This window comes from Sciurus vulgaris (assembly GCF_902686455.1).
Source record: "Sciurus vulgaris genome assembly, chromosome: 2".
Classification (NCBI taxonomy): Eukaryota; Metazoa; Chordata; class Mammalia; order Rodentia; family Sciuridae; genus Sciurus; species Sciurus vulgaris.
Window position 1 is genome coordinate 64,014,473 of NC_136462.1, and position 14,438 is coordinate 64,028,910.

A 14,438-nucleotide genomic window follows, 5' to 3' on the forward strand; every position below is an offset into this window, starting at 1 on the left:
AAAATTTTAAACATTAACATGATAGCACAAAATGTTTTTATACATTTATAGACTGCATAATGTTTATACATACCTATCTCCTCAAATGCCTAATTTATTTATGGTAAAAATCTTCCAAAATTATTTCTTCTAGCTTTGTGAAATATGCAATACAATATTGTCATCTATAATCACCCTACAGTGAATAGCATACCAGATCTTCTTGCTTCTAACTGTAGCTTAGCACACAGTGGTCAACCTCTCTCCATTTCTCCCTAACCTCCTACTCTCCTCTGCTTCTGGTAACCACTATTCTATTCTCTTTTCTGGGGGTGAACTTTTTAAAAAAGTTTTTTATTTGTTCTAAATAGTTATACATGACAGTAGAATGCATTTTGACACATCATACATAAATGGAGTATAACTTCTCATTCTTCTGATTGTACATGATATAGAATTCTTTCATAGATTTCTAACCAGTAAATTAAATACATTTTGAATTGCAATCACGTGCCCAACTAGAATTAGCTGTGACTTTAGAGAGACAAGCTTCAAGTTAGAGATATAAAACTAAAACAACAAGACAGCAAGTTTGAAAACTAGACAATTAGATAAAAAGCAATGCAGAATGAAACTAAAAATAACTGTGTGGCAGCATTATTGATGCTCAGATGAGAGAACCCTAAAACTGGAATAGTCACAGAAGGATTCACAGAGAACATTAAATTTGAGCAATTTCATAAGGAAAGTAGATTTTATATTGTTCACATTTGAAGGAACTACCCATGGGCTACTAAAAAGAGGCCCATCTGTCACTTTATACAGCTTACACTACTTTGGTGGATTAAAAAAAAACGTTTTTAGAGGCATTAGAATCATAATCTTTAGTACATGGATTAACTCAATCTGAAATCCATTATTTGTTAAATTCTCAAGTAAGTTAATTCTGCTCATTTCTCATCCTATCATAGGATCCCATTGCATCATGTTGTTAATTCACTTAGAATACACACCACACATACACACACACACACACACAAATCCTGAAGAAATCTATGGATAATTATTTTGAAAGTGGAGAATGTCAGCAACTCTTGACAAAGATGTACATGACACCAGCATTTGCCCGTTTCAGCCAATGTTAGCAATCCATCAATTTCTCAGACAAAAAGTCACAGTGACCTGCAGTTAGAGAGGAGTCACTCTGCACCACTTAGCTAAAATGATGAGCAAGTCCTTGGTGACACAGTGTTTGAATGGTTGGCTACGTGTTTACTGGGGTGAAAGCCTGTGGGTCTAATTGGAACGATGATTGCCCCCAAAGAGCTTTCAAAAGCTACTTCCATTTCTGTCTTTTCTCTTTCTGAAAATAATTTTATTTTGCCAATATCTCAGTTAAAAATTTTGTTAATAGAATTTTGTTCTTATATTTCTTTGTCAAGCTCATCACTCAAATCATTACAAGGAAGTCAAAATTGGAAGATGGCCCACCACTGACCTGGAGGCTAAGACGGGAAGTAGAAGTCAGGTGGGAATCGCTGTTAGAAGTAACACCTATAAGATAATCAGCAGTCATGTAGGTGAAAAAGGGTATTTGGTACCTGTTCTCAGATGATAGTTAAAATTTCATGTTTGTAGATTTATGGCTCTCAATTACGTATCATTTCTGTAAATACCCATATTTTTTTTTTTGGTACTGGGGATCGAACTCAGGGCCTTGTGCTTGCGAGGCAAGCACCCTACCAGCTGAGCTATCTCCCCAGCCCTTATAAATACCCATTTTTAATGGAAATTCCACTCCTGTGGTCTTTACTATTAACCTCATCATTACAAATACCTACTAATCCTTTCATATTCTTAGTTTCATGCATTCTGTTGTCTGACAACCATATTTTTCCACCTTATTCCTTCTATAGCCTCAATTTCAACATTCCCATAATATCATCTAGACAATTTAATGATCCTTCTACTTTATATATATATATGTAAATATATAAATATATATTATAGATATATATATTTGTTGTAGGTGAATACAATACCTTTATTTTATTTTTATGTGGTGCTGAGGATTGAACCCAGGACCTCATGCATGCTAGGAGAGCACTCTACCTCTGAGCCACAACCCAAGCCTAGATCCTTCTACTTTTATTCTGTTCCTTTGACATCCTCTCTTTTCCCCTTACTCAATTTATCTTCCATGACCAATCATTATAATCACTTCTTTACATGCACTGCCTGAGAATCCAATCTACCTTTCTGTGTTTATTAGGTATTCATTGCTGTGACCAAAATACTTCACCAGAACAATTTAGAGGAGGAAAAGTTCACTTTGAGCTCATATTTCCAGAGGTTTGGTCCACAGTCAGCCAACTGTATGGCTCTGGGCCTGAGATAAAGTGGAGCATCCGAGCAGAAAGGTGTGGAGGAGGGAAGTCCCTCTGCTCACAGCAGCAGAGAGAGAGAGACAAAATATAAACTCCAAAGGCATGCCCTGCAGTGACCCACTTCCTTCAGTCACACCCCACCTACCAACAGTTACCACCCAGTTAGTCCATTCAAAGTATTAATCCATCCACTGATTAGGTTATAGCTCTCATAATCCAACCATTTTACCTCTGCATTCACAGAGGAGCTTTGGGAAGATACTTCATATTTAAACCACAACACTTTCTATTTTAAAAAATTATATTGCAGACTATTTCTTTTACGAAATAAAGCCTGAAAATAGGCAGTCCAAGTCTAGTGTGGTGCATACACATCGTTAAATCCTCTTAGACACAAGTCCTGTCAGCTCACAGTGCCACCTCTCATGGGGCCTTCATCCTTCTGCTGTGTGGGTAGGTGCCACCACATTCACATCTATGAAGAATATGTGGGACTCAGACGTCTTTTATTCTAAACTTGCATTTTTGCAAGTATCTAAAATTTAATATTATAAATAAAAGAGATAACACATGGATGTAATACCTCATAAACATTTGTGAAGTGAACGCACAGGCCAAGAAGTAGAGCATTATGGTATTTCACAAATCTCTCATGTAGCCTTTCCCAGTAACAATTTATTCCCTCCCCTTGAGGTTAACTGCTCATACAGGTCTGTTGGTGACAGATTTATTTCAACTTTCATCTAAACATGACTTTACTTTGCCTTTATCTAAAGAAGACCTCTTAACTGTGTGTAGAACTCTAGATTGAGCAAATTTTACTTTTGAATTTTAAAGAGTTTCCTGTGGCCTCCCTTGTTTTTGATGGGAAGTTGAGAGAAATTCACTGTTTTCTGAACTTAATGTGTGTTTTTGTTTTTGTTTCCTTATCTTCCATCCTGATTTTCAGCCATTTGATTTTGATATGCCTTAGTGTGAGTCTCTTGTAATCATCCTCTTTGTGGTTCATTGAGCTTGTTGGATCTATTTATAATTTGCATCAAATTTAGAAAATTTTAAGCCTTTCTTTATTCAGATACTTCAATTTTCCCCCTCTTCTTTCCTTCTGTGGCTCTGCTGACATATTTTAGGATCTTTAAAATAAATATTGTTCCATAGGTCACTGAGACTGTGCTATTTTTTTTATTTTCAGATGCTTTGGCCTCTATGCTTCATTTTGGATAATATATATTGCTATGTCATCAAGTTCACTGATCTCCTTTCCTGCTATATTCTCCTAACTTAATCCCATCCAGTGACTTTTTAAAATTTCTGACCCTGTATTTTTTAGCTCTACATCTTTCATTTGGGTCTTTTTACATTTTTCCCTTCGTTATTTCATGTTTTCCTTCAGAGCCTTGAGTCTATCTATAAAGTCTTAGCTTTTTAATTTCCCATCTCTATTATTTATGGGACTCTTTGTAGTAGCTGACTTTTTCCTCCTGGTAGAAAATCACATTTTCTTGCCTCTTTATATTTATGATTTTTTAAATCATATACTAGACATCTTGAATTTTATGTAGTTGAGTTCCAGGTTTTATTTTGTTCCTTAAAAAGTATTAACCACTTTTCTGTCAGGTGGTTAAATTACTTTTAAATCACCTTAATCATTTTGAAGTTTGTTTTTAAATTCTGCTAGGCTTAGTCTGGTTGCAACCTACTACTGTGACATGACCCTTATTGAGTCTCTTTTGAATACCCTGCATATTTAGTAAGGACTCTTCCCTCTGGTTGGTTGAAATTTTAATGTCTCTCAGGCTGGCTGGCATGAGTTATGGGAATTCTCCAGCATTTTTGTTTTTCCTTTGTAACCTCATTTGTGGCTTAATACAACAGAAATAAAATAATTACTATATAAATTTCTGGATTTATTTTTCCGCTATTTATTCTGCTAAATCTAGCCACCTCATCCTCCCTCCACTCTAATCTTTCTCTTCTCAATAAACTGAAACCACTGTATTCTCACCGGATCTGTTGTCTTTATTGTGATCCAGAAATGCCTCCAGGCAGAAAGCTAACAACTCCCTGCATCTGTTTCCCTTCTCTTAGGCCTACACAGCCTAATGTTCAGTGTTTAAAAACAGTTGTTTCATGTATTTGTTCTAGTTTCCTAGTTGTTTTGGAAAGAGGTGGTCAGTTGTGTGAAGACTGTCTTCCTTATCTGATAATTATATTGTGAGAGTGCTCTCTAGTCCAAGGTAAGTTTCCATGTCCAGATTACAAAAGCTCTACCTTACTGAAGGGTCAGTTTTATCCATTGAAAGACAATTAATGCATTGGTTACTTATTAAAACAAATATCGGCCTGTTCTGGAGTATGACAAAAAAATTGAATATATTGTTCCGATATCTTGAAACACTTTCCCTTCCCTGCTTCACTTCATTCACTCATCTCTACCTTTGAGGAGCAAAGTTTTAAAACACAACCTCAAGGGATACTTAGCTTTCTAATAGATGGAATTTTTCAAAAGAACAGTCCCCGGAAGTTTTCTTCCACTGGATTCTGATGCATGAAATTCCCACCCAACTCAGAAACATTTTGCAGGGAAAGAAGGAACTGAGCTGGCTTAGGAGATCAATACTATGACTCAGGTGTGACATTCAGTTGAATTATTAAGTGAATACAAAAACAAAGGTACTAGATGCAACATTGAGATGTCAACCCCATCTACATTTCAGTTGGTATACATTATTGATTTGAATCTGAAATGTCTCCCAAAAAAGCTCATGTGTGGAAGGCTTGGCCCACCAAGGCAACAACATCAGATGCGAGGCCTTTTGAAGCTGATTGGATCATGAGGGCTCTAACCTCATCAGTGGGTTAATTCATTGATGGATTCATAATTTGATGGGCTATTGGGAGGTGAATGGAACTCAGGAAAGTTGAAGAGACTGGTTCCTTGGAAGCACGTCCTAGGAAGTAGCTCTTATCCCCAGTCCTTTCCTTCTTCCCTCCCTCTTTCTCTTGCTCCCCAGTGTGTACACAGCACTGTACACAACAGAGAAATCCTCTTAAATATCAATCACATCATGTAACTCCTCTGCTCAAAGCCCTCTAGTGACTCACTATTTCACTTAGAGTAAGAGTCAAAATCCTAACAAGATAGTAAAAGGTGCTATTCGACTCATACTTACCTCTAACCACATTACCTCCTGTGCCTAAATTTCAACCAGTCTTGCATTTTTATGCTTTCATTAGGTCTTCTTGTGTCTTCCTGGAATGTTCTTTCTCTGTGTAGTAACTCCTTCACTTTCTTTTAATTCTGTGCTCAAATGTCATTTTCTCAATAAGGCCTATTCTGAACACTTAGAAACTCTCCACTCCCTCCTTACTATGTCACACTTTCTTTTTGTTTTCTAGTTCTTATATTCCTCCAACATTCAATAGTACTACATGTTCTCTATACTTTTTGTTGTCTCCTGTATTCCACTGCCATGAGTGTAGGTCCACAAGCTCAGGCATCTTCATCCTGATATATATCAGGTATCCAGAACAGTGCCTGGGAGAAAGTTGGGCTCAAAATGTATCTGTTGAATGTATGAATCTGTGCAGCAAAAACACACACAGAGCCTTCCAATGCAGTTGCCAAGACAAAGGGAGTATTAAGCCCCTAGCATGTCAGCCTTCTTACTCTATAAATTTTATGTTATCCATTCTCCTTTAATCTGCATAGAGTTTTTGGCCCATTTGCCACCATATGATTCATGCTGATCTTTTCTAAGCATATTCTTAACAATGTTTGCTAAAAACAAATACATTCAACGTTCTATATCTATGATTTCCACATCCATGGACTCAACCAACCATAGAATGAAAATAGAATTCTGGAGGAAAAAAAATCCTTCTCTATAGAATATGCAGAGTTTTGTTTTTTTTTTGCCATCATTCCTTAAGCAACAAAGTATAACTATTTACATAACAGCCACAATATACGAAGGGTTGTAAGTAATCTAGAGATGATTTAATATGTACAGGAGGATGTATGTATGCTAAACTATTTTTTTATTAAAAATTATAAATTTACATAGGGCAATGTTGTTTGATTCATTGTTATTTTTTTCCCTTCCCCCCATCCCTCCCACCCCTCTTTTCCCTCTATACAGTCCTTCCTTCTTCCATTCTTACCACCCTCCTTATCCCTAACCCTAAACCTAACCCTAACCCTAACCCTAACGCTAACCCCTCCTACCCCCCATTATATGTCCTCATCCGCTTATCAGCGAGATCATTCGTCCTTTAGGTTTTTGAGATTGGCTTATCTCACTTAGCATGAAAGTCTCTAATTTCATCCATTTGCCTGCAAATGCCATAATTTTATCATTCTTCATGGCAGAGTAATATTACATTGTATACATATGCCACAGTTTCTTTATCCATTCATCAACTGAAGGGCATCTAGGTTGGTTCCACAATCTGGCTATGGTGAATTGAGCAGCTATGAACATTGATGTGGCTGTATCTCTGTAGTATGCTGATTTTAAGTCCTTTGGGTATAGGCCAAGGAGTGGGATAGCTGGGTCAAATGGTGGTTCCATTCCAAGCTTTCTGAGGAATCTCCATACTGCTTTCCAGAGTAGCTGCACTAATTTGAAACCCCACCAACAATGTATGAGTGTACCTTTTTCCCCACATCCTCGCCAACACCTATTGTTGTTTGTGTTCTTGATAATCGCCATTCTAATTGGGGTGAGATGAAATATTAGGGTAGTTTTGATTTGCATTTCTCTTATTACTAGAGATGTTGAACATTTTTCCATATGATTGTTGATTGCTTGTAGATCTTCTTCTGTGAAGTGTCTATTCATTTCCTTGGCCCATTTGTCAACTGGATTATTTGAATTCTTGGAGTAGAGTTTTTTGAGTTCTTTATAGATTCTGGAGATTAGTGCTCCATCTGAAGTATGATTGGCAAAGATATTCTCCCACTCTGTAGGCTCTTTCTTCGCATTGCTGATAGTTTCCTTTGCTGAGAGAAAGCTTTTTAGTTTGAATCTATCCCAGTTATTGATTCTTGCTTTTATTTCTTGTGCTATGGGAGTCCTGTTAAGGAAGTCTGATCCTAAGCCAACAAGTTGAAGGTTTGGACCTACTTTTTCTTCTATAAGATGCAGGGTCTCTGGTCTGATTCCGAGGTCCTTGATCCATTGTGAGTTGAGTTTTGTGCAGGGTGAGAGATAGGGGTTTAATTTCATTCTGTTGCATATGGATTTCCAGTTTTCCCAACACCATATGTTGAAGAGGCTATCTTTTCTCCATTGCATATTTTTGGCACCTTTGTCTAGTATGAGAAAATTGTATTTATTTGGGTTTGTGTCCATGTCCTCTATTCTGTACCATTGATCTACCTGTCTATTTTTGTTACTATTGCTTTGTAATACAGTTGGAGATCTGGTATTGTGATACCCCCTGCTTTGCTCTTTCTACTGAGGATTGCTTTAGCTATTCTGGGTTTCTTATTCTTCCAGATGAATTTCATAATTGCTTGCTCTATTTCTGTAAGGTACACCATTGGGATTTTAATTGGAATTGTATTGAATCTGTATAGCACTTTTGGTAGTATGGCCATTTTGACAATATTAATTCTGCCTACCCAAGAACATGGGAGATCTTTCCATCTTCTAAGGTTTTCTTTAATTTCTTTCTTTAGTGTTCTGTTGTTCTCATTTTATAGAAGGGACTTGAGTATCTGCAGATTTTGTTATCCACGGGGGCTTCTAGGACAAATTCTATCTCCCTACAGATAGAGGGGCAACAATACTCCTGCTGTGTCAGGAAAACCAGAAATTAAACAACCAATTTATAATATTAAAGATATTTGTATTGCTTTCCACAAAAATAAATGTAGCCTATAAAGTCAATTGTACCGGTACATAAGACAAAAGTGTCTTTATTTTTTGTAGAAGCCCTGTTCTTAATAGAGCTTTTTAAATTATTTAATTTTTTCCTATCTCTTCACTAAAAGCAGTTTCCTAAAACTTTTAATCTAAACAACACAAGTGTAGGTCAAGTGTGGTGGTGCCCACCTATAATCCCAGCAACTCAGGAGGCTGAGGCAGGGGATTCACAAGTTCATGGCCAGTCTGGGCAATTTAATAAGACCGTGTCTCAAAATTTTAAATAAAGGGGGGAGGGGACTGGAGATGTAACTCAGTGATCAAGTGTCCCTGGGTTTAATTCTCAGTTCAAAAATAAAAAGAGAGTACAACAAAATTAAGAGTTGGCTTTTTGTAAAGATAAACAAAATCAATAAACCCTTAGCTACTCTAAAAAAGAGGGCAGACTCAAAATTGGAAGTGAAAGAGGAGACACCACTTCAGATAACACAGAATTACAAAGGCTCACAAAAGACACTTGTGAATGATTAAATGCTAACAGATTGGACAACTTGGCAAAATGGATAAATTCATGGAAACATATAACTTGCTAAGACTAAATTATGAAGAAGTGGGAAATAAGAACAGGACAATAATGTGTAAAGAGGTTGAATCAGTAAGTGAAATTCTACAAAGAAAAAATGGCTTAGTGGCTGCATTTTACCAAACATTTAAAGGAGAATTAATATCAATCTATACTAAACTCTTCCAAAAAACTGAAGAAAAAGGAGTACTTCAAAAAAATTTTATGAAACCAACCAAAACACTACAAAAACCAGGCAAAAAATACTACAAGAAAAGTAAACTACAGGTCAGTATCACATAGACACAAAAGTCCCCAATAAAATAGTAAGAAATTGTTTTCAAAATATAATAAAAGTATCATTCATCCCTGGGATGCAAGGTTGGTTTAATACATGCAAATCATAATTGTGTTTCACCATAGAACAGAACAAAGGACAAAAACTATATGATCATCTCAATAGATGATAAAAGAAGTATTAGCAAATTCAACATCCTATTATGATAAACCAAAATCCCTCTCAACAAATCTGGTATTGAAGAAATATAATTCAACAAGATAAGCACCGTGTACGACAACCCCTCCACTAGCATCATGCTCAGTGGTGAAAAGTTGAAGATTTTTTCCTCCAAGACCAGGAGGATGCTCACCTTCTGTACTTGTGTTCAACACAGTACTAGAAGTCCTGTCTATGGCAATTATTCAACATGAAGAAAAGGCATTCATATAAGAAAATATGAAATAAAATTGTCTCTTTTTGCACACAATATAATCTTATATATAGAAAGCCCTAAGATTCCACCAAAAAACTATTAGAACGATAATGAATTCAGTAAATTTGCAGGATACAAGTAAACATAAAAAAAAATCAATGGCATTTCTATACAATGAAAAGAACTATCTGAAAAATAAATTAAGAAAACAATTCTATTTAAAATTGCAGTAAACGAAATTTGTAGGGGTAAATTTGTCAAGAAAGTGAAAGCTCTATATACTAAAAACCCACAAACATTGATGAAAGAAACTGACGATGACCCCAAATTAATGGAAAGATGCCTGTTGTTGTTATTAGCTTCCTTTCACAATGACGAAAATACCTGACAAAAATAACTTATAGAAGAAAAAGTTTATTTTGAGTTCATGGTTTCAGAGATCTTAGTCCATGGTTGGGCAACTCCATTACTCTGGGTCCAAGGTGAGGCAGAACATCATGGTAGCTGGATGTGGTGAAGGAAAGATGTTTAGCTCTTGGCAGCCAGGAATCAGATAAATAGTACAAGGAACCAGGGAAAGAAATATATAATCCCCAAGTCATTGCCCACAGTGACCTATTTCCTCCAGTCATGTCCCACCTCCCTAGTTATTACCCAGTAACCCGTTCATTTATTAGTTCATCATGTAGATGAATCCACTGATTAGATTATAGCTCTCATAATCAAATAATTTTTCCTCCTGCATTAATATATGAGCTTTGATGGGGGAAATACCTCATATGCAAATCATAAAACCTATACTCATGGATTAGAAGAATTAATATTGTTGAAATGTCCACGCTACCCAAACAATCCACAGATTTAGTGTAACTCCTATCTAAAATTTCAATAGCAGTTTTCAAAAAAATTATAAAAGTAGTTTTAAAATTTGTATGGAAGCACAAAACATCCCAAATAGCAAGCAATCTTAAATAGAACAAAGCTGGAGGTATAATACTAGATTTCAAAAAATATTACAAAGATATGGTAATCTACACAGCCTGGTTCTGGCATGAAAACAGACACATCAACCAATAGAATAAGATAGAGTACCCAGAAATAAGTCCACACATCTACAATTGATTGATTTTTTTTTTTTTTGATCCATATGCCAAGAATGCACAATGGGGAAAAGATACTCTCTTTGGTAAATGATATTGAGAAAACTGGATATCCACATATAGAAGGATGACAATGAACCATTATGTCAGTCCTCATACAAGAATCAACTCAAAACGGATTAAAGAAATTAACACAAAACCTTAACCTATAAAATGATTAAGAGAAAACTCCATAACTTTGATATAGGGAGAGATTTCCTGGATACAACTCCCAAAGTGCAAACAACCAAAGCAAAGATAGATCATGGAATTTCATCAAATTAAAAAGCACAGCAGAGGAAACAACAGAGTAAAGAGATAAACCCATGAAATAGGAGAAAATGCTTGAAAATTATATATCAGATGAGGGATTAATATCCAAAATATACAAGAAACTCATACTACTCAGTAACAAGAAAGAAAGTAAAATTAAAAATGGGCAAAGGACTTGAACAAATATTTCTCAAAAGAAGACATACAAATGACCAACAGGTATATGAAAAAAGTGTTCAACATTACTAATAATCAGAAAAGTGCAAATTATAATTATAATGAGATATCACCTCACACCTGTTAGAATAGCCATTAACAAAACTATGACAGATAAATGTTGGGGGTATGTAGAGAAAAGAGAACCCCTACATACTGTTGGTGGCATTGCATATTAGTACAACCATTTTGGAAAACTGTATGGAGGCGCCTTAAAAAACTAAAAATAGAATTAACATATGATCCAGCAATCCCACTACTTGGTATATACCTGAAGGAATTGAACTTAGTATACCAAAGAGATATCTGCAATATCTTGTTGTTGCAGCGTTATTCAGAATAGCCAAGACATGTAAACAACCCGTCTTCATCAACAGAGAGGTGGATTTTTTAAATGTGCTGTATAGCCCATTGGGAAAACCATTCAGTCATAAAAACAAAGGAAATTCTGTCAATTGCAACAACATGGATGAACCTGGATGACATTATGTTGAGTAAAATAATTCAGGCACAACAAACACCAAGACCATATGGTCTCAATGACTTGTGGAATTAGAAAGGTTAAATTAAAAATAGAGAGTAGAATGGTGGTTACCAGGGGCTGAACTGAGGTGATGGATGGGTGAGATAGTATTTAGCCATAATCTAAAAAGTATTATTATGATTTTGTTTGCTGTTCTTTATAACACAAAGGTTTTCTGTTGTTGTTAATTCCTTATCTTTCCCTTTTTCAGTCATGACATCTTGGAGGACTGGAAAGAACTTTGGCCTAGAATTACGAAGAAGTCTTGAATTTTAAGCCCAATTTTTGTTTTAAATAGTTATGTGATTTGGGGTCTCTTACTTTTAGTTTTCATGTCTTAGCTATAAAATGAAGGTATAATCCACATAATTACTGAATTCCCTTCAAGGACTATATTCAATGACACTCATTTTATAGGTCCATAATTTACCACTGCAAAGAAAATTACAAATAACATTTTTTATTTGATGCGGTCAAAATTACTTCAATTCATTAATCTCTAGGAATTCTGTTCTTCTCCATGGAATCAAAAGTGAAAGCAGCCTGAAGGATATAAAAGAAGAATGCATCATCATTATCATGATTAAAACAGAGAAAAGCCAGAGCTGGCTTTGCTGCTATGGAAATCACAAATTAAAACTTTGTTGGGGACATTCATAAACCGTAGCCACTTTCCCATAGGATGGTCCTAGTAGTGATTATTGATCATCTCATGTAGAAAAAAAAGACATGTCTGGTTTAGTTAATATTGGTTTTATCAGTCAGTTCCTGATTGTAAGCATTCAGCTATCAAAAGGGAATAATTTGGCAAGAATATTCTGGGTCTCATAGGATCAAGCTTGAAAAGCAGACAAAATACACAAAAGTCTGGGGTCTGCACAACACAAGCAGGATTCATGTCCTTTCACAGGAAAAATCTGGTCCTTGAGACTGCTTTGTAACCAATCTGAGCCCAAAACATTCTTTCCACTGAACCCCTCACATAAAAGTCCTAGAAACAAATACCTCCCACTCCTGGCTAAACAGGAATTCAGACCTCGATTAGAAACCAGAAGTGGGAGTGGAAGTCAGGGAATACACATCATTCTAGATTCTACACACCAGAAAAGTTTCACAGGAGGAGAGGTATAGGGGAGTGATAACTACTCCACAACAAAAAACAAAAGCAGGAACAGATTATATATTGTTCAAAATATTAATATAAGAAAGCAAATTATGCATTAATAGTTTGCTGAATGCATTGGTGGGAAATGATAGTTATCACAAGGTTCAAAAGCATTGCAAATATTTAACATGACCTTGAATTTGTTTTCATTATATAGGTAACAACTGAATGAATTCTTAAGTAAAAAGTCAATGTTATTTAAATACCCAGACTAAAAATTAAAAATTCCCATCTTGATCCCTTCCCAAAGGTGACCACCTCTATATATTTGTTGAATTTTTCTATTGACAAATCTATGCAAGTTAAAATATCATACAGATTTATCAATTTATAAAGAAAATACCATTATATACACCCATATACTTATACATATGCACAAATGTGAAACAACATATTGTGTATGTAGGTAGGGTTGTTGCTTTTTCATGAAAAATATTATTGAAGATTTCCCCATACAAATCCATATAAATATCCCATATTGCTTTTAACCATTATCTAGCATTACATTATCTACTACATACCACATTCAATTACTTCTGTATTGGTAGATATTTAAATTGATTCCAAAGTCTTAATTCAAATCTGAACAAGCAGTATACTATTTTTAAAGTATTGGCAGGCGTTTGTGTACCCCCCCCCCTTAAAATGAACATTATATGGGGTGGGTATTACCAAAACTGTATTTTTCTCTGTAGCATGATTATTACTTTTCTGAATTATTTATCGCCTACAAAGCAGGGGGGCCGGGTGGGGATTCCTCATTTTAAATTTATTGCAGATTGAACTAGTTAGGATGATTTTTGCTGTAACAGATCACAACAACTACAACAAAGCAGATAAAACAATGAAGGAATTCATTGCCTGACAACAAGAAATTCAGAGGTAGTCAGCAAAGTAATCCCAATGGCTCAGCAGGCTGAGGCAGGTGGAGCACAAGCTCAAAGCTAGCCTCAGTAAATGAGTGAGGCTGGTAAGCAATTTAGAGACCTGTCTCTAAATTTAAAATTTAAAAGAGCTAGGGATGTGGCTTAGTGGTTAAGTGTCCTGGGTTCAAACTCTGGTACCAAAAAAAAAAAAAGAAAAAGAAAAGAAAGAAAGAAATGAATAAATAAACAAATTCAGAGGTAGGTTTCAGGAGCAGGGCAATATCAATATGAACCCAGTGGACCCAGTGGTTTCTCAACTCACCTTCCTTACCCAAGCAGGTCCACTTGGCCCTTTGTTCTGCCATGATGCAAGATGGCTGAAGCAGCTCCATGTTTTCTTCCGCACGCAACAATAAAATCAAGAAGAGAAGCACAAATCATTGTTTTACATACCCCTGTTTTAAGATTTAAAATAATTTTTCCAAAGAATCCCCTAATGGATCTCTCACTTCACTTAATTGGCCAACGTAGTGCCACATACTCACCTCACACCAATCACTGGCAAGAGGACAGGATAGCCACAACTGTCCTTGGACTAAAAACCTGACAATCCCCACCCTCACTGCCAGAGAAGAGGCTGGAAAACAGATGGCCACCCAAACACCTGATCAAACAGTGGACTTCACAGCAAGGAAGCAAGTGAAATACAGGAATTGATGTTCTATGAACAATGGTTGCCACA